Source organism: Pristiophorus japonicus, chromosome 6 (assembly GCF_044704955.1).
Source record: "Pristiophorus japonicus isolate sPriJap1 chromosome 6, sPriJap1.hap1, whole genome shotgun sequence".
NCBI lineage: Eukaryota > Metazoa > Chordata > Chondrichthyes > Pristiophoridae > Pristiophorus > Pristiophorus japonicus.
In genome coordinates this window covers 253970705-253991742 of record NC_091982.1, presented here as the reverse complement: position 1 = coordinate 253991742, position 21038 = coordinate 253970705, and the positions used below count along the sequence as shown (strand labels likewise).

At 48.0% G+C, this 21038-nt stretch overlaps 1 protein-coding gene across 3 annotated transcripts in view; it reads right to left on the bottom strand.

Annotated features, from left to right (window-relative positions):
- Positions 1 to 338: 338 nt before the first annotated feature.
- Positions 339 to 21038, bottom strand: part of LOC139266042 (zinc finger protein 271-like) — a 33630-nt gene continuing 12930 nt past the window's right edge. The window contains exons 3-4 of one of the 3 annotated variants that reach the window (XM_070883843.1): positions 3307 to 3540; positions 339 to 693 (exon numbers count right to left, since the gene is read on the bottom strand). The gene's annotated coding sequence lies outside the window, so the exon portion shown is untranslated. Of the gene's footprint in view, positions 694 to 1877; positions 3541 to 8069; positions 8591 to 21038 lie in introns of those variants that run through there. The other 2 variants (XM_070883842.1, XM_070883844.1) reach the window with 2 other exon arrangements.

Here is a 21038-nt window from a genome sequence, read left to right as displayed (position 1 = left end):
AGCTCAACATTTCTTTTCATTGTTGGCTTTCTGTCCATGACCGATCCCTTCATCCTGTGTCTTTTGAATATAACTACTGGTGGGTCCCCACTTAAACAGTTGCAATTATCGACACGGCTGCTCTTTAAGACGCAACTTTTCCCGATCCACTTAACCGTTTATAATTATACTTTGCAACATAAGTTAGCATCGCAACTCCTGAACTTTCCAATTGTTCAAAAGAATCATCAAAAAAGCTGTCTCGTCAGATACCGGACCAGCCCCCAATTTGTAAGATTTCTAAATCTCTGGCATTAAAGTGACAGTGAGGCTGATTCTTTCAAAACAATTTGGAACAGTTTATTAAACACAAACACATGCACATTTATCAGCAGTCGTCAGCTATCCTATGGATCTACTTAAAGACAACAGATACAATGTTCCAATAATGATGGCTGGCTGGCCGAGCACACGGCCTGCTGTTTCGGCTGGTCTTGAGCAGACGGTTTGCCGTGTGCTCAGGAGAGAAGAGAGTGAGAAGTCTTTGGCTTGAGTTCTTATACCTCTCAGTTCCTCAGAAAGCCTCAGGATTGGATCTTGATTCCAGGGCCGTTCCTGATTGGCTTCTCCTCACGCATGTGTCTGTCTGGAGGGCCGCGCCACTCTTTGACTAAGTTAATGGCTTTCCAATTAACACCTTTGTTCCTTTAAGCTCTGTGTAGCCAGAAGACAATATACAAACAGGAAATGCTGGAAGTCTGTGAGCTTCCATTTTGTTTCAACACTGCAGCCTTTTCGTATAATCTACACTTTTAACGTTTATACAAACAAAGAATCAATTTTATCATTATTGATCACTTTTATTCTTACAAGGTGTCCATGCTTACCGACCGGGGGGTAAAGGGTATTCATGCTTACCCTCAGGGGTAAAGGGTGTCCATGCTTATCGCGCGGGTGTAAATGGTGTTGAAATGCTTACCGCCTAGGGTAAAGGATGTCCATGCTTATTCCCCGGGGGTGAAGAGGGTTGAAATTCTTATTGCCCGGAGATAAAGTGTGTCCGTGCTTACCACCCGGGGTCAAAGGGTGTCCATACTTATCACCCGGGGGTTAAAGAGTGTCCGTGCTTATCTCCCAGGGGATATAAGGTGCCCATGCATACTGCCTGGGGATAAAGAGGGTTGAAATGCTTATTGCCCGGGGGTAAAGGGTGTCCATGCTTACCCCCAGGGGTAAAGGGTACCCAAGCTGAACCCCCTGATGGTAAAGGGTGCCCATGCTTACCCCCAGGGGTAAAGGGTGTCCGTGCTTACCGCCTAGGGGGTGTAAAGGGTGCCCATGATTATTGCCCATGGGTTAAAGGGTGCCCATGATTACCGTCCGGGGGTAAAGGGTGTCTATGCGTACCGCCCGGGGGTAAAGGGCGTCGAAATGCTTACCGCCCGGGGGTAAAGGGTCTGGGGGTAAAGGGTGTCTATGCTTACTGTCCGGGGGTAAAGGGTGTCCATGTTTACCACCCGGGGGTAAAGGGTGTCTATGCTTACCACCCGGGGGTAAAGGGTGTCTATGCTTACCACCCGGGGGTAAAGGGTGTCTATGCTTACTGTCCGGGGGTAAAGGGTGTCTATGCTTACCACCCGGGGGTAAAGGGTGTCTATGCTTACCACCCGGGGGTAAAGGGTGTCTATGCTTACCACCCGGGGGTAAAAGGGTGCCCATGTTTAGTGTCCGGGGGTAAAGAGGGTCGAAATGCTTATTGCCCGAGGGAAAAGGCTGCCCATTCTTACCGCCCAGCAGTAAAGGGTGTTGAAATGCTTATCACCCTGGGGGTAAAGGGTGTCTGTGCTTACCCCCTGGGGTAAACGGTGCTTATGCTTATTGCCAAGGAGTAAAGGGTGCCTATGCTTACCCCCGGGGGTAAAGGGTGCCCATGCTCACCGCCTATTGCCCGGGGGTGTTTGTACAAACAAAGAATCAATTTTATCATTACTGATCACTTTTATTCTTAGTAGGTGTCCATGCTTACCGCCCGGGGGGGTAAAGGGTATTCATGCTTACCCCCAGGGGTAAAGGGTGTCCATGCTTATTGCCCGGGAGTAAAGGGTGCCTATGCTTATCCCCGGAGGTAAAGGGTGCCATGCTTATCGCCCAGGGGTTAAAGGGTGTCTATGCTTACCGCCCGGGGTTAAAGGGTGTTCATGCTTATCGCCCAGGCGTAAAGTGTGTCTATGCTTACCGCCCTGGGGTAAAGGGTCCGGGGGTAAAGTGTGTCTATGCTTACCACCTGGGGGTAAAGGGTCCGGGGGTAAAGGGTGCCTATGCTTACTACCCAGGGGTAAACTGTGCCCATACATACCGCTCAGGGGTAAAGGGTGCCTATGCTTACCGCCCGGGGATAAAGGGTGTCTATGCTTACCATCTGGGGTAAACTGTGTCCATGCTTACCACTCGGGGGTAAACAGTGTCGAAATGCTTACCACCCGGGGGTAAAGCGTGTCCGTGCCTATCGCCCGGGGTAAAGGGTGCCCATGCTTAGTGTCCAGGGGTAAAGAGGGTCGAAATGCTTATTGCCCAGCGGAAAAGGCTGCCTATGCTTACTGCCCAGCAGTAAAGGGTGTTGAAATGCTTACCGCCCTGGGGGTAAAGGGTGTCTGTGCTTACCCCCTGGGGTAAACGGTGCTTATGCTTATTGCCCAGGAGTAAAGGGTGCCCATGCTTACCCCCGGGGTTAAAGGGTGTCCATGCTTATCACCTGGGGTAAAAGGGTGTCCGTGCTTACTGCCCGGGGGTAAAGAGGGTCGAAATGCTTACCGCCTGGGGGTAAAGTGTGTCTGTGCTTACTGGCCAGGGTCAAAGGGTGTCCATGTTTATCACCTGGGGGTTAAAGGGTGTCTATGCTTATTGCCCAGGGGTAAAAGTGTGTCCGTACTTACTGCCTGGGGTTAAAGGGTGTCCATGCTTATTGTCCAGGGGTTAAAGGGTGCCCATGACTACTGCCCGGGGGTAAAAGGGGTCGAAATGCTTATTGCTCGGGAGTAAATGGTGCCCATGCGTACCCCCGGAGGTAAAGAGTATCGAAATGCTTACCGCTCGGGGGTAAAGGGTGTCACAATGCTTATTACCTGGGGGTAATGGGTGTCAGTGCTTATTGCCCAGGGCTTAAAGGGTGCCCACGCTTACTGACCGGGGGTAAAGGGTGCCTATGCTTATTGCCCAGGGGTAAAGGGTGTCTATGCTTACCCCTGGAGGTAAAGGGTGTCCATGCTTATTCCCGGGGGTAAAGGGTGCCCGTGTTTCCCCCCGCGGGTAAAGGGTGTCCGTGCTTACCGTCTGTGCGGCCAGCTTACAGCGCCGAGCTGGGAGATTCGGTGCTGGTTTTGTGGCGGCATGAAACACTCCCACCTCGCTCTGTAGTTTCACTCAGGTCATGACGTCAGTCGTCGTGCAACGCCCCACTAACGCCGCATTTAACATCCGCTACAAGTCACGTCTGAAAAACCAGGCAGTTCCACGATCGAGTAGGTGCTATTTGCAGCGTATTTAAAGCGAGGGATGAGGATCCTAAATCAGAGGTCACATTGAGTACATTTCCGCACAGCAACCTCAATCAGAAAAGCCGCAGATTTATCTGTCATTACAGGGTCCTTACAACGCAGCGAAATAATTTAAGGAGGGGTATTATTTTATTTTTTATTCGTTCACGGGATGTGGGCGTCGCTGGCAAGGCCAACTTTTATTGTCCATTACTAATTGCCCTCGAGAAGGTGGTGGTGACCCGCCTTCTTGAACCGCTGCAGTCCGTGTAGTGAATTTACTCCCACAGTGCTGTTCGGGAGGGAGTTCCAGGATTTTGACTCAGCGACAATGAAGGAACGGCCGATATATTTACAAGTCAAGCTGGTGTGAGACCTGGAGGGGAACTTGGAGGTGGTGGTGTTCCCGTGCGCCTGCTCCCCTTGTCCTTTGAGGTGGTAGAGATGCTGCCGAAGAAGCCTTGGTGAGTCACTGCAGTGCATCTTGTAGATGCACTGCAGCGTTCTGTAATATAGTTCCACCTAGTGGACTACTGCTCCACCTAGTGGATTACTGTGAATAATGCAGCCGTTGTGTTTACAATAATAAAAAAGGAGTTGAAACCATCTTGTAAAGTCTGTGCGTTGTGATATCATAGAGAAAAGACCACACTGGCGATGAGGATAGGATAATCAGATTCTCTAGCTGAATTTTTGTTGGTCAATGATTCCAGCCAAACAACAGAGAGACTGGAGAGGTCCTTTGTTTTGCAGCACAGCTAAAAGGTAAATTACAAGCACATTTGGCTGAACTGAAGAGTCCAGATGGCCGCGCCTACAGGAATAAAAGAGCGCTTGGTGAGTTTTAATGCAACCGAGAGACTTTCGTAGCGTACGTGAAGCAGCTAAAAATGTTTTTCACTGCAAACAGTACCATCCCTGATGATAAAAACAGTAATCAGGTGGTTTTAGAAAGAAAACGGGTTATTTTCCTGACTGAAGCAGGCCCCGAGGTGCATGAAACCCTGAAAAATGTGCTTCCTCCTACAAGCCAAAGGACACATCACTTACGGAGATTCTAACTAAGTTAGAACAGCACTACAGTCCTGAGTCCCTGGAAATTGCTGAAAGTTATCATTTTGGAACACAAGATCAATTAATTGACGAATGCATCAGTGAGTACAATGTAGCATTGAAGAAGCTATCCATTCACTGTCATTTCGGAAACTTTCAGGGCCGAGCATTGCGTGACCGCTTTGTTTGTGGGATGTAAAATAAAGTGATCAGAAGAAAGTTGTTGACAACCACTAACTTGACTTTTGATTTAGCTTGTCACACAGCAATGTCAATGGATATGGCCGACCAATATTCACGAGAACTTCGTACCATTTCCAGTCATTAGACAACTGAGGTGAATCGCCTGCAGGTTAAAATTAAAAGGCAGTTGGGCCCCAAGGCCTCAGCAACTGGTCAAGGTAACAATACATTAAAGTCGTGCTATCGGTGTCTGGGACAACACATTGCTCAAAATTGTCCATATGTGAAGGCAGAGCGTTTCTTCTGCAAGAACACTGGGCATCTTGCGAAGGCATGCCGACTGAAGAGTAAACCAACTTTCAAAGCTATCAGTAGAAATTGCCAGAGAATACATAGCATGGAAGAAAAGCAACAGGGCGAAGAGATACACATCAGGAGCACGAATGTATCTAACAGCGATTCGAAAAGTATCATCCAAGTAGGTGTTGCAGGAACCAGGATGCCCATGGAAATCAACACTGGTGCATCCGTGAGCATAGTAACGGAATCGCTATATCTTGAAAAATTGCATAATTTCCCAGTAGAGAAATCCAAGATTGAGTTGCGAGGCTCCTCAGGAAAACAAATTCCTGTGGTATGTCATATCACCGTACCGGTGAAATAAAAGGATCAATTTCTGAGCTTGCCTCTCTTAGTAGTGGCAGGAGACAAGCCTGCTTTACTAGGAAGAAATTGGTTTGGATCACTGAAGCTGAATTGGAGTGAGATTTTTCATGTTGAAACGAGATTTGCATCGAAGGATGTCATCAAGAATTATCCGAAGGTGTCCTGCGAAACAGGCAGTCCGATCCAAGGCTTCAAGGCGAGTGTCAGGGTACAGAAAGACACTAGATCAGTTTACTGCAAGCCACGTCCCGTACCATATGCACTCAAGGAGAGAGTTGAGCAAGAACTCAAAAGACTAGAGACTGAGAACATTATCTCTAAGATAGATCTATGTAATTGGGCTACACCCATTGTTGTTGCACCTAAGTCCAGTGGTAAGGTAAGATTGTGTGGTGATTATAAAGTAACCGTAAACCAGGTTCTAGAGGGTAATCTCCCCAATACATTGCCAAATGTGGAAGATTTGTTCACAACACTGACAGGTGGTCAGATCTTCTCAAAGTTGGATCTTACAAATGCCTACTTACAACTTGAACCAGATGAGGAGTCCAAGTCATGCTTGACTATAAATACTCATCTAGGCCTATATCAATTTAATAGGCTACCGTTTGGAGTGTCTGCGCCCCTGCCATATTCCAAGGGGTGATGAACCAGATTTTGCAAGGTATTGAAGGGGTAGTATGTTATTTAAATGACATACACATTTCAGCACCAAACAGGCAAATCCATAATAATATATTGAGTGAAGTGCTGAAATGGCTAGAGGAGGACAGAGTACGAGTGTCTGCTCGCAAGCGTGAGTTATTTCAAAACTCAGTACTTAGGGCACAGAGTAGAGAAAGATGATTTACATCCAACCAAGGGAAAGCTGGATGCAATTACAAATGTACCCACTCCCAAGAATGTCACTGAACTTCGATCATTTTGGGGTCCACTATTATGGGAAGTTCCTACCAAATTAGGCTACAGTGTTAAATCTACATAATGAACTGTTGAAAAAACAGATCCATTGGAAGTGGTCAGAAGAATGCAACACAGTATTCAAAGAGTGTAAAAACAAATTGGTAGAGAGCATCATGTTACTTCATTATTATCCAAGGAGATAAAGTTAGCATGTGATGCCTCTCCATATGGAGTTGGGGCAGTGATCTCTCATGTACTACATAGTGGGGAGGAGACACCAATTGCTTTTGCTTCACGCACTCTCAGTGCCAGTGAGCGTAATTACGCGCAGATCGAAATGGAATCTTTGGCATTAATTTTTGGGGTCAAGAAGTTCCATAAATACTTGTGTGGTCGTAAGTTTACCATCGTTACGGACCATAGGCTCCTGACAGCAATCTCCATCTAAAGTCCCCAGTTCCAACATTAGCTGCAGCCCGATGGGCTTTGATTTTGTCAGCATATACGTATGGCATTAAGTACAGACGATCAGCTGATCACAGTAATGCTGATGCTATGTCCAGATTGCCATCTCCATCACAAGTTACACCCGATAGAGAAGTGTTCTATTTCACATATATTGATGAACTTCCAGTCACAGCTGAAGAGTTATGTAAAAGGTGTATGATTACTTCGCAAATGGCTGGCTAAACCAGGTATCAGAGAAAAATATTCATCCATAGGAATGAATTATCAGTGGATAAAGATTGTATCATGTGGGTTGCAAGAGTGGTTATACCGAATAAATTCAGGTTCAAATTATTAGGAGATCTTCATGACCAGCACTCGGGAATGTGCTTGACCAAGAGTTTTGCACGCAGTTACTTATGGTGGCCAGGTCTAGATAAAGATATAGAGTACATTGTCAGTCAGTATACAACATGTCAATTGGTAAGCAAGAAACCACCATCAGTACCATTACACCCATGGAAATGGCCTCCCAGGGTGTGGCAAAGGTTACATGTAGATTTTGCTGAGCTGGGAGGACAGCAATTGTTCATTGTGATTGATAACCATTCGAAATGAGTCGAGGTGTATCCAATGCGGAAAACAACACGTAATACACTAGAGCATTTGCAAAGATTATTTTCTTCATATGGCCTCCCAGAAGAAATTGTGTCTGATAATGGCCCACAATTTTGTTCAGAAGAATTTTCAGTTCACGAGCAGAAATCGTGTGAAACATACCAAAGTTCCACCGTACCACCCTGCTCCAAATGGTGCAGCAGAGTGCACAGTACAAATTGTAAAACATACCCTCATCAAGCAAATGTTGGATCCAAATCCAAAGAAACCGCAGTTGTCGTTGGACCACAAATTGGCAAACTTTCTAATTACTTATTGTAATACTCCTCTTACAATTACTGGTAGAACACCAGCAGAGTTGTTTCTCAAACGATAGCCATGAACCAGATTCTCGATGTTCAAGCCAAACTTGGCACAGTCAGCAGAAGAGAAACAATTAAGACAGAAAGAGAATCATGATAGAGGTGGAGTAAAAGAGAGGTGTGAAATTAAATCAGGTGGTGAGAGTGAAGAACCATCACCATAAATGGTTAAAGTGATTACCAGGGTGGTGAAGATATGTGGTCCTCGCACATATTTGGTCAAGATGTTTGATCGTGGACAGGTTAGGTTTTGTGATATGGTCACAGAGCACAGCACACACAGCTTCCTAACATGGCAGGCAGCTCTCTCGGAAGTCTCCGGAAATCTGCCTAGTTCTGTTTATTATTAACCCTGCAATTGCAGTACACAATACGTCCACATCCACAGTATGGAGCTACAAACATTACAAGCTTACAGACATTACACTTCTCCTTCCTTAATGAAGAAGTTATTATAACAAACATCATACATAAATTTCATGTTTATACATAACACTGGATATAAACTTATTTTTTTTTCATATTTACAAATTTAACTTTACCACTTGTTTTCTGTTTCGAAGAGGATACCTTCACTCTCGAACAGAACCTTCCAAACATGGTGTTGATTTCACTCATTCGAGGCTCATCCTGAGGAACGTTTTCCCCCATGGAATTTCCTTGATTTTCATTTGAACTCACCAACTTCAGGCTCTTTGTTTTCCTGACTCGGACTCAGACTTTCATTCTGATTCTCTCCTGGATTTGTTTCCAGTACATTGGATTTAAGATTTGCTACTGGTATATCAAAACTATCTGATGAGTCAGAAATAATTGAATCATTCCCACCTTCAACTCCTTCCATGTCTGTAGGTAAAATATGATCAATATGAACAAACCTAACCTGTCCATTATCAACCATCTTTACCAAATATGTGCGAGGACCACATATCTTCACCACTCTTCCTGGTAACCACTTTAACCATTTATAGTGATGGTTCTTCACTCTCACCTTCTGGTTTAATTTCACATACCTCTCTTTTACTCTACCTTTATCATGATTCTCTTTCTGTCTTAATTGTGTCTCTTCTACGGACTGTGCCAAATTTGGCTTTAACAACGAGAATCTGTCGTTTGAGAAACAACTCTGCTGGTGTTCTACCAGTAGTTGTATCAGGAGTATTTCGATATGTAATCAAAAAATTAGCCAATTTGTGATCCAATGACAATTGTAGTTTCCTTGGATTTGGATTGAACATTTGTTTTACGAGGGCACGTTTTACAATTTGTACAGTGCGCTCTGCTGCACCATTTGAAGCAGGATGGTATGGTGGAACCTTGGTATGTTTCATACCATTTTTGCTCGTGAACTATGCAAATTCTTTTGAACAAAATTGTGGTCCATTATCCGAAACAATCCCATCCTCGTCGCCAAATGTGATATATTCACAGAGCACAGCACACACAGCTTCCTAACATGGCAGACAGCTCTCTCGGAAGTCTCTGGAAATCTGCTTAGTTCTGTTTATTATTAACCCTGCACTTGCAGTACACAATTTGTCCATATCCACAGTGTGGCGTTACAAACATTACAAGCTTACAGACATTACAGGTGTGTTCACCTCCAACAGCTTCAAATTAAAGGTGTTGCTATGGGAACCCACATGGGTCCGAGCATTGCCTGCCTTTTCATGGGATATGTGGAACATTCTTTGTTCCAATCCTACTCGGGTCCCCTCCCTCACCTTTTTTTCCCAGTACATTGATGTAATTTCCTGCTCTCTCCCTGAACTTGAAAATGTCATTCACTTTGCATCCAATTTCCACCCTTCCCTCACCTTCACATCGTCCATCTTCGACCCTTCCCTTCCCTTCCCCGACTTCTCTGTCTCCATCTCTGGGGCTCGGCTTTCGACCAGTATCCAGTCTAAGCCCACTGACTTCCAGAGCTACCTGAACTACCCTTACTCCCACCCCGCATCCTGTAAGGACTCCATTCCATTCTCCCAGTTTCTCTGTCTCCGTCGCATCTTCTCTGACGATGCCACCTTTCACACTAGTGCCTCCGACATGTCTTCTTTTTTCCTCAACCGAGGATTCCCCTCCGTTGTGGTTCACATGGCCCTTGAACGTGTCTGTTCGATTTCCCGCACCCCTGCTCTCACCCCTTCCTCTCCCTCTCAGAACCATGACAGGGTTCCCCTTGTCCTCACCTTTTACCCCACCAGCCTCCACATTCGAAGGATCATCCTCCGCCATTTCCACCACCTCCAGCGTGATTCCACCACCAATCACATCTTCCCGTCCCCTCTCAGCGTACCGAAGGGACTGCTCCCTCTGCGACACTCTGGTCCATTTCGCAGTCACCTCCAGCGCCCCCTTCCCTTCCCACGGCACCTTTCCATGTAAGCGCAGGAGATGCAACACCTGCCCTTTTACCTCCTCCCTTCCCACTATCCAGGGCCCCAAATGCTCTTTCCAGGTGAAACAGCGATTTACTTGTACTTCTTTCAATTTAGTATACTGTATTAGCTGCTCACGATGTGGTCTCCTCTACAATGGGGAGACCAAGTGTAGATTGGGTGACCGCTTTGCGGAGCACCTCCGTTCAGTCCACTAGTGTGACTCTGAGCTTCCAGTCACCTGTTGCTTTAATTCTCCACTGCATTCCCACTCTGACCTCGGTTCCAATGAAGTTCACAATGCAAGCTCGAGGAACAGCACCTCATCTTTCATTTAGGCACTTTACAATCTTCTGGACTCAACATTGAGTTCAAAAATTTAGGAGCATAACTGCAGCCTATCTTTAGCTCCTTTCCACACCCCTCAAAGCCTGCTTCTTTCTTTCTTTCTTTCTTTCTCCTCGTCTCTCTAGCTGGTCATTATCCCATCATTCACACCCTATCTCAATTAATGTTTTTCTGACTCCTGGCATTACCATTTGAATTTGGCCCATCATCCCTTTTGTCTCTCTAATCTCCCACCCTATCACAGACCTTCCCTTTTGTGCTTTCTGCCCCGCTCCCTTTCAGTGCTGGTTAAGAATCCGTCCTTTCCGAACACTCTCCAATTCTGACAAAGGGTCATCGACCCGAAACGTTAACTCTGCTTCCTCTTCACAGCTGCTGCCTGACCCGCTGAGATTTCCAGCATTTTCTGATTTTATTCCAGATTCCAGCCTCCGCAGCATTTTGCTTTTGTACACTGAACCTTCCCGCCTTCCTGCACAAAGATGGCGGTGAATCCGGGCCTGTTACCGGGAGAAAAACCCGTCGCTGCAAACGCGAGAGTTTCAGGTTATTATTCGGGTCTTGCGGCCTCCACCAGTTGTTTATGAAGCCTCCCCGCCCACTTGCCGTTCGATGACTCCCCTGCGCCCCGCCGATTGTCACCCGGTGCATAGTCCGGCTCCAGCCCATGCTCATCTCAGCGTCCGTGCGTCTCCAGTGCACGCTCTGCGCATGCTCCAAACACAGCCCGGTACTGCGCCTGCGCGATGGGCTCCTGTCATCTGGGTGCAGCACACTCTCCCCCGCAGGGAATGCTGGGTAAAGACCCCGCCATTGAAAGAACTTATCACAGAATCACAGAAAATTAGGACACAAAGGAGGCCATTCGACACATCGTCTCCGTGTTGGTGGACAAAGAGTTACCCAGCCCAATCCCATCTTCCAGCATTAAATCCGTAGCCCTGTAGGTTACGGCTCTAAGTGTACAACCAAGTAATTTTTAAACGTGGTGAGGGTTTCTGCCTCTACCACCTTTTCAGGCAGTGAGTTCTAGATCTCACCACCCTCTGGGTGAAGGAATGTTTCCTCATCTCCCCTCTAATCCTTCTCCTAGTTACTTTAAATCTATTCCCTCTGGTTATTGACCCCTCTGCTAAGGGAAATAAATCCATCTTATCCACTCTATCCAGGCCCCTCATAATTTTATACATCACAATTAAATCTCCCCTCAGCCTCCTCTATTCCAAGGAAAACAATCCCAGCCTATCCAATCTTTCCTCATCGCTAAAGTTTTCCAGTCCTGGCAACATCCTCGTAAATCTGCTCTGTATACTTTCTCGTGAATAGTACATGATTTTCTGTGATCGGATTGAGGACTGAACCATGTTCATTCCAGCAGTTATGGTTCGTTTCTGCTGATCTTAATAAGCCATATACCTGGGCTGGAGATTAATATCCTGTATAAATATTGAATAAATCATAAGAACATAAAAATTAGCAGGAGTAGGCCACACAGCCCCTCGAGCCTGCTCTGCCATTCAATAAGATCATGGCTGATCTTTGACCTCGACTCCAGTGAGAATCATACAATCAGAGAACAGTTACAGCACTGAAGGAGGCCTTTCGGCCCGTCGAGCCCATGCCGGCTCTCTGCAAGAGCCCCTCAGCTAGTCCCACTCCTCCTGGCCTTTCCCCATAGCCCTGCCCAAAAATATCAGGTACTTATCCAACTCCCTTTTGAAAACAGTGATCGAGTCTGCCTCCACCACCACCCCTTTCAGGCAGTGCATTCCAGATCCTCACCACTCGCTGTGTTAAAAAAGTTTTTCCTCATGTCGCCTTTGGTTCTTTTCCCAATCACCTTAAATCTGTGTCCTCTGGCTCTCGACCCTTCTGCCAATGTTTTTTTCCCCTGCGCTGCTCAGTAACAATTCTTCAATCTGATTGGTTAAGGAGATACACAGTTGCTTTCCCTGTTCACACAGGTCCCAGATCCCCTGTAACGGATGCTGCACCAAAAGGGCTTTTTAACCACAGCAAGCAAGTTCCAGTGCAAAACCACACAGAAAGTGTGTGGGCAAGAGCAAAATCAGACCCACTGACAAGTATTTTTCAAAACCAGGAAGCAAATCACAGAAGAATATATGCAAGCAAATATTGTGTTGGGAGTTTAGTGTCCTATTTATTAGATTATGAAGCTTTTTTGTCCTCCTTTTGCAACAGCTTAGCTATAATCCGTTTGTAACAACAACAACTTATATTTACATAGCGCCTTTAGCATAATGAAGCATCCAAAGGTGCTTCACAGGATATTATGAGATAAAATATTTCACAGCGAGCTACATAAATAGAAATTGGGACAGGTGACCTTGGTCACAGAGGTGGGTTTTAAGGAGTGTCTTGAAGGAGGAAAGAGAGGTAAAGAGGAGAGGTTTAGGCAGGGAGTTCCAGAGCTTGGGGCCCAGGCAACAGAAGGCATGGCCACCAATGATTGAGCGATTACAATCAGGGATACACAAGAGGGCAGAATTAGAGTGCAAACATCTCGGGGGGGTGGGGGGGGCGGTTGTAGGGCTGGAGGAGATTACAGAGATAGGGAGGGCGAAGCCATAGAGGGATTTGAAAACAAGGATGAGAATTTTGAAATTGGGACGTTGCTTAACCGGAAGTGAACGTAGGTCAGTGAGCACAGGAGTGATGGGTGAGTGGGACCTGGTCTGAGTTAGGACTTGGGCAGCTGAGTTTCGAATCATCTCTAGTTTATGTAGGGCAGAATGTGGGAGGCTAGCCAGCAGTGCATTGGAATAGTCAAGTCTAGAGGTAACAAAGGCATAGATGAGGGTTTCAGCAGGAGATGAGCTGAGGCAAGGAAGGAGAAGGGCGATGTTACGGAGATGGAAATAGGCGGTTTTAGTTATGCTGCGGATGTGTGATCGAAAGCTCATTTCAGGGTCAAATGTGACACCCAGGTTGCGAACAGTCTGGTTCTGCCTCGGACAGAAGTCGGGGAGAGGGACGGAGTCAGTGACTAGGGAATGGAGTTTGTAGCAGGGCCGAAATCAGCGGCTTCAGTCTTCCCAATATTCAATTGGAGAAAATTTCTGCTGATCCAGAACTGGATGTGGGACAAGCAGTCTGACAATTTAGAGACCGTGGAGGGGTCGAGAGAAGTGGTGGTGAGGTAGAGCTAGGTGTCGTCAGCGTGCATGTGGAAACTGCCGCTGTGTTTTCGGAGGTGGTCGCAAGGGGCAACGTGTAGACGAGAAATAGGAGGGGGCCAAGGATAGATCCTTGGGGAACAGCAGAGGTAATGATGCGGGAGCGGGCAGAGAAGCCGTTGCAGGTGAATCTTTGGCTACGATTAGATAAGACAAGTATGGAACCTGGCGACTGTAGTCCCACCCAGCTGGATGATGGTGGAGAGGCGTTTTTAGAATGACAGAGTGGTCAACCGTGTCAACGGCTACAGACAAGTTAAAATGGATGAGGAAGGATAGTTCACCTTTGTCACAGTCCCACAAAGGATGTCATTTGTGACTTTGATGAGAGCCGTTTCGGTACTGTAGCAACTGGGGATTGGAGGGATTCAAACGTGGAATTGCGGGAAAGATGAGCGCGGATTTGGGAGGTGACACGTTCAAGGACTTGAGAGGAAAGGGAGGGTTGAGGGGTGTTTTTTTTTTTGAGAGGGGTGATGACGGCAGATTTGAGGGAGAGGGGGACAGTACCTGAGGAGAGAGAACCTTTAACAATGTCAGCCAACATGCGAGCCAGAAAGGAAGTTGGGTGGTTAACAGTTCGGTGGGAATAGGGTCAAGGGAGCAGGAGGTGGGTCTCATGGACAGGATCGCTCGGAAAGGTCATGAGGGGAGATCGGAGAGAAACTGGAGAAAGATGTGACTTCTGGGCTAGGGCAGGGGGGGGGGGGGATCCTTCGAGGAAGTTTGACCAGGTGGGCTGGGGGAAGGAAGGGAAGAGGCAGAGGCAGCGGAACGGAGGGTCTCAATCTTAGATACAAAGAAGTCCATGAGCTCCTCACACTTACTGTTGGAGGTGAGGGTGGAGACAGTGGAGAGGGGTTTAAAAAGACAGTCAGCATTGGAGAATAGGAGCCGGGGTTTATCTTTGCATTCCAGAATGATCCTGGAATCGTGAGCAATTTTGGCAGACGAGAGCAGAACCCGATAATGTTTTATGTGGTCCAGCCAGATCTGGCGATGAATGGCTAAACCAGTTTGTCCACCATATCCGTTCAAGTCTGTGTCCCTTGGACTTAAGGGAGCGAAGATCAGGACTGCACCAGGGGGTATTTGCATTCGATAAGGTACCACATAAAAGGTTACTGCACAAGCTAAAAGTTCATGGGATTGGGGGTAATATATTAGCATGGATAAAAGATTGGCCAACTAACAGAAAGTCGGGATAAATGGGTCATATTCCGGTTGGCAAACGGTAACTAGTGGGGTGCCGCAGAGATCGGTGCTGGGGCCTCAACAATTTTCAATCTATATTAATGACTTGGATGAAGGGACCGAGTGTAATGTAGCCACGTTTGCTGATACAAAGATAGGTGGGAATGTTAGTTATGAGGTGGGGACAAAAAATCTGCAAGTATAATGTGGCAGGAAAAATAAAAGCGCAAATTATTTAAAGAGAGAAATTACAAAATGCTGCAATACAGTGGGACCTGGGGGTCCTTGTGCATGGAACACAAAAAGTTAGTATGCAGGTACAGCAAGTAATCAGGAAGGCAAATGGAATGTTGGCCATTATTGCAAGCGGGATAGAGTATAAAAGCAGAGAAGTCCTGCTACAACTGTAAAGGGTATTGGTGAGGCCTCACCTAGAGTACTGCTTACAGTTGTGGTCTCCTTATTTAAGGAGGGATATATTTGCATTCAAGGCAGTTCAAAGAAGGTTCACGAGGTTCATTCCAGAGATGAGGAGTTGACTTATGATGAAAGGTTGAGGACATTAGGCGTTTAGAAGAATGAGAGGGGATCTTATTGAAACATAAAAGATAATGAGGGGGCTCGACAAGGTAGCTGCAGAGAGGATATTTCCACTCATAGGGGAAACTAAAACTAGGGGACATAGTCTCAGAATAAGGGGCCGCCCATTTAAAACTGATGAGGAATTTCTTCTCTCAGAGGGTCGTAAATCTGTGGAATTCTCTGCCCCAGAGAGCTGTGGAGGCTGGGTCATAGAATATATTTAAGGCGGAGATACACAGATTTTTGAGCAATAAGGGAGTAAAGGGTTATGGGGAGTGGGCAGGGAAGTGGAGCTGAGTCCAAGATCGGATTAGCCATGATCTTACAGAATGGCGGAGCAAGCTCAAGGAGCTAAATGGTCTGCTCCTGCTATTACCTATGTTCCTATGAACGGCCAGGGTGAGAGTGAGGAATTGGCTTAACAGGTACTAGGGCATCAAAGGTGGTGGTGTGTGTGATTGATCAGATCGGTAGCTGCAAGCGCAGGGCATTGCTGAGCCTTAAACAGCAACCCAACTCGGGAGCAGCAAAGCAGCATTACAGACGGCTAACGGCCGAGGTCCAACAAAAAACCGGGGACCTAAAGAACAGGTGGTGGATGGAGAAAGCATAGGAGATACAGCAGCTGGCCGACAGCCATGATGTGCGAGGGTTCTTTATCGCAGTCAAGGTCACATACGGACTAAACTCCCAAGGCCCCACCCAACTCCTGGCCAAGAATGGGGAAACACTAATCAAGGACACTGAGGCAGTCAGGGCCCGCTGGAAGGAACACTTTGAAGATCTCCTCAACTGAGACTCTGCCTTTGACTCGAGTGTGCTCAACTCCATTCTGCAGCATGCTACCCGCCACCACCTCAGTGAGACCCCAACACTGCACGAGGTAGAAAAAGCCGTAAGACAGCTAAAAAAACAAGGCTACGGGAGTGAATAGAATCTCTGCTGAGGCACTGAAGTATGGCGGAGAGAGACTATTGGCGCGAATACACGACCTCATCTCTCTCATCTGGAGGGAGGAGAGTATGCCGGGAGATCTGAGAGATGCAATGATCGTGACCATCTTTAAAAAAGGGGACAAGTCCGACTGCGGCAACTACAGAGGAATCTCCCTATCAACCATTGGGAAAGTCGTCGCTAGAGTTCTCCTCAATCAACTTCTCCCTGTGGCCGAGGAGCTCCTCCCGGAGTCGCAGTGCGGATTTCCTCCCCTCCGGGGCACAACGGACATGATTTTTACAGCGCGACAGCTGCAGGAGAAATGCAGGGTGCAGCGCCAGCCCTTATACATGGCCTTCTTCGACCTTACAAAGGCCTTTGACATTGTCAACCGCGAGGGTCTATGGAGCGTCCTCCTCCGTTTCGGATGCCCCCAAAGGTACGTCACCATACACCGCCTGCTCCACGACGACATGCAGGCCGTGATCCTTACCAACGGATCCATTACAGATCCAATTCATGTCTGGACCGGGGTCAAGCAGGGTTGCGTCATCTCTCCAACCCTCTTCTCAATCTTCCTCGCTGCCATGCTCCACCTCACAGTCAACAAGCTCCCCGCTGGAGTGGAACTAAACTACAGAACCAGTGAGAAGCTGTACAACCTTCGCCGTCTCCAGGCCAGGTCCAAGACCACTCCAACCTCTGTCGTTGAGCTACAGTATGCGGACGACGCCTGCGTTTGTGCACACAGAGGCTGAACTCCAGGACATAGTCGACGTATTTACCGAGGCGTATGAAAGCATGGGCCTTACGCTAAACATTAGTAAGACAAAGGTCCTCCACCAGCCTGTCCTCGCTGAACAGCACTGCCCCCCAAACATCAAGATCCATGGCGTGGCCCTGGACAACGTAGACCACTTCCCCTATCTCGGGAGCCTCCGATCAACAAGAGCAGGCATTGACGACGAGATCCAACACCGCCTCCAGTGCGCCAGTGCAGCCTTCGGCCGCTTGAGGAAAAGAGTGTTTGAAGATCACTCCCTCAAAACTGTCACCAAGCTAGTGGTCTACAGGGCCGTAGTAATACTCGCCCTCCTGTATGGCTCAAAGACATGGACCATGTACAGTAGACACCTCAAGTCGCTGGAGAAATACCACCAGCGATGTCTCCGCAAGATCCTGCAAATCCCCTGGGAGGACAGATGCACAAACATTAGCGTCCTCGTCCAGGCCAACATCCCCAGCATTGAAGCACTGACCACACTTGATCAGCTCCGCTGGGCAGGCCACATTGTCCGCATGCCAGACACGGGACTCCCAAAGCAAACGCTCTACTCGGAACTCGTCCATGGCAAACGAGCCAAAGGTGGGCAGAGGAAACGTTACAAGGACACCCTCAAAGCCTCCCTGATAGAGTGCGACATCCCCACGGACACCTGGGATTCCTTGGCCATAGACCGTCCTAAGTGGAGGAAGGCGCTGAGCATTCAGGTAGGCGCTGAACTCTTCGAGTATTGTCACCGAGAGCATGTAGAAATCAAGCGCAGGCAGCGGAAGGAGCGTGCGACAAACCAGGCTCCCTGCCCACCCTTTCCCTCGACGACTATCTGGATTGTGCAGCCACCTAAGAACTCATGCTCAGAGGGGAACAAGTCTTCCTCGATCCCAAGGGACTGTCTATGATGATGAGCTGCAGAAATGTCTTGGTAAATGGAGGGCCAAAGGCTGGACAGTTGGGAGTTTTTCAGTGCAGTTGGAAGAGATTCAGGAAGGAGTTTTTGTCAGGAGCAGGCACAGAAGGATGTAGGGTTGGGTGTGAGAGGGTGGCTGCTGGAAGGGGGATGTGGATGGAGAGCGATACGAAGAAGTGGTCAGAGGTGGCCTTATCTGCGATTGACATGATGGGAGTAGTGAGGCCACGGGAGATGGCAAGGTCGAGGGGGTGGGCGGGCGGGAATATGGCTTGGGGAGTTTATACGGAGGGAGAGATTAAGGGAAGATAGAAGGCTAGTGAATTCAAGAAAGAGCACAATGAATTGAGATGGAGATTAAAATCACCGAGGATGAGAAGTCATTCGGTGCAGAGGCAGAGGTAGAAGAAATATCGGTGACAACATTTTTATGCTACTTGGGTGGGTGGTAGATAAGAAGAATTTTAAATGAGAGGTGAGAGGAGTGGAATAGGGCGAGATGCTCAAAGGAGGAGAAAGTGCCGGAGGAGTAGGGGCACAGACCAAGTTGTGATTTGGTGATGAGAGCCACACCGCCACCACGCCGCCCTGGGCGGGGCAAGTGGTGGAAGGTATAGCCGGGCGGGGAGGCTTCATTTAAGGGTAAGGCGGCATCGCCCCTCAACCAGGTCTCCGTCAGGACCATGATGTCGATGCATCATCCATGATAAGCTCATGGATGGGAAGGGCCTTGTTTGCAAGCGAACGGACATTCTGGAGGGCTAGGCGGAGAGGGTCGGTGATGACTGGCCCACTGCCTGCATCCACTGGGTCAACGCTGGGGAGGGTTGGGGAGGGAGGAGTGAGTTGGACTGGGCGGGGGGGGGGGGGGGGGGGGGGGAAGAAGATTAGCAAGGATAGCCCCCCACGGGCAAGCTGGGCAGTAAGGTCAGCGAGAGAGTAGGATGGGACAGTTGGGGTTGCTGCTCGTAAGGAGATAGCGACGATCGCCACGATGGGCCCTACGTAGGATGCCAAGAGAGGCACAGAGGGAAGCTGTAGGCTTATCTGGGAGGGAGTTGAGCCTGGGTCATAGAAACATAGAAAATAGGTGCAGGAGTAGGTCATTCGGCCCTTCTAGCCTGCACCGCCATTCAATGAGTTCATGGCTGAACATTCAACTTCAGTACCCCATTCCTGCTTTCTCACCATACCCCTTGATCCCCCCTAGTAGTAAGGACCTCATCTAACTCCTTTTTGAATATATTTAGTGAATTGGCAACAACAACTTTCTGTGGTAGAGAATTCCACAGGTTCACCACTCTCTGGGTGAAGAAGTTCCTCCGCATCTCGGTCCTAAATGGCTTACCCCTTATCCTTAGACTGTGACCTCTGGTTCTGGACTTCCCCAACATTGGGAACATTCTTCCTGCATCTAACATGTCTAAACCCGTCAGAATTTTAAATATTTCTATGAGGTCCCCTCTCATTCTTCTGAACTCCAGTGAATACAAGCCCAGTTGATCCAGTCTTTCTTGATAGGTCAGTCCCGCCATCCCGGGAATCAGTCTGGTGAACCTTCGCTGCACTCCCTCAATAGCAAGAATGTCCTTCCTCAGGTTAGGAGACCAAAACTGTACACAATACTCCAGGTGTGGCCTCACCAATGCCCTGTACAACTGCAGCAACACCTCCCTGCCCCTGTACTCAAATCCCCTTGCTATGAAGGCCAACATGCCATTTGCTTTCTTAACCGCCTGCTGCACCTGCATGCCAACCTTCAATGACTGATGTACCATGACACCCAGGTCTCTTTGCACCTCCCCTTTTCCTAATCTGTCACCATTCAGATAATAGTCTGTCTCTCTGTTTTTACCACCAAAGTGGATAACCTCACATTTATCCACATTATACTTCATCTGCCATGCATTTGCCCACTCACCTAACCTATCCAAGTCGCTCTGCAGCCTCATAGCATCCTCCTCGCAGCTCACACTGCCACCCAACTTAGTGTCATCCGCAAATTTGGAGATACTACATTTAATCCTCAGTGGCAGAAGAGCAGGTAGGTCTAAGAGTAATAAAGGGTTTGGGTAGGGATTTGGGAGGACAGAGTATCCGAGAGTGGAGAGATGAAAGGAGGCATGACGACAAGGGGAACCGTCAGGGAGGGATAGAGAGAAAAGGGGGAAAAAAGTGGAAAAGTATTGAACGGCCGGGTCTGGAGCGGCAGCCACAGTGCGCACGCGAATGGACACGGGAACAGCTCAGGTTATATAGGCCTGGTTACGTGTAGTAGTTAATGGGATACAATAGTAGGGAGACCAGGGGCAGGGGCAGAGGTCCCATGGAAGGCCAAAGCCGACATTAGCAGGATGGGCCCAGCACGGAGCATCGACGAACTGCTGTCTGAGGCAGGCGAGGGAGGCCCAGAAGCTATTTGAAGTGTAGAGAGTTCGAGGATGTGCTGTAGGAGGGAGAGTCGGTAGCGGTACAGAAAGATGATGGTGGCGTTGTCACAAGTTTGTAAGATCGCGGTAAACCCACAGCTAGCAACCAGCAACGTTGAAAACCGATAGAACCAGTGAAACAGCAGCTGCGAGCATGTAGCCAGCAGAGCTGAAAAACCAGCAGAACCAGTTCAGCAGAGACACAGCCGCAGTTAAAGGAAAAATAAACTTTAGCAGCAGGGATGGAGAAGCAGCAGGTAGTCTTAGTGTAATCCAGAGTGATCCAGTGCAGAGACGTAGCAGTGTAATCCGGTGTAATCCAGTGCAGAGACGTAGTCAAGCGATGTCCACCAGTGTCCAGACCAGGAACCAATGTGACAAAGAATTCAGAGCCAAGACTTGAAGCAACTGAGAGCGGAGCAAAGCCCAGCCGATGAGTCAAACAGTGTCGTCGGCAGAGCAGCAAAGTCCTGTTCGCCAGTGAAGGAAATCAAGTTTGTTCAGAGATTCAAGCTCAGACATAAAACAACGGCTCG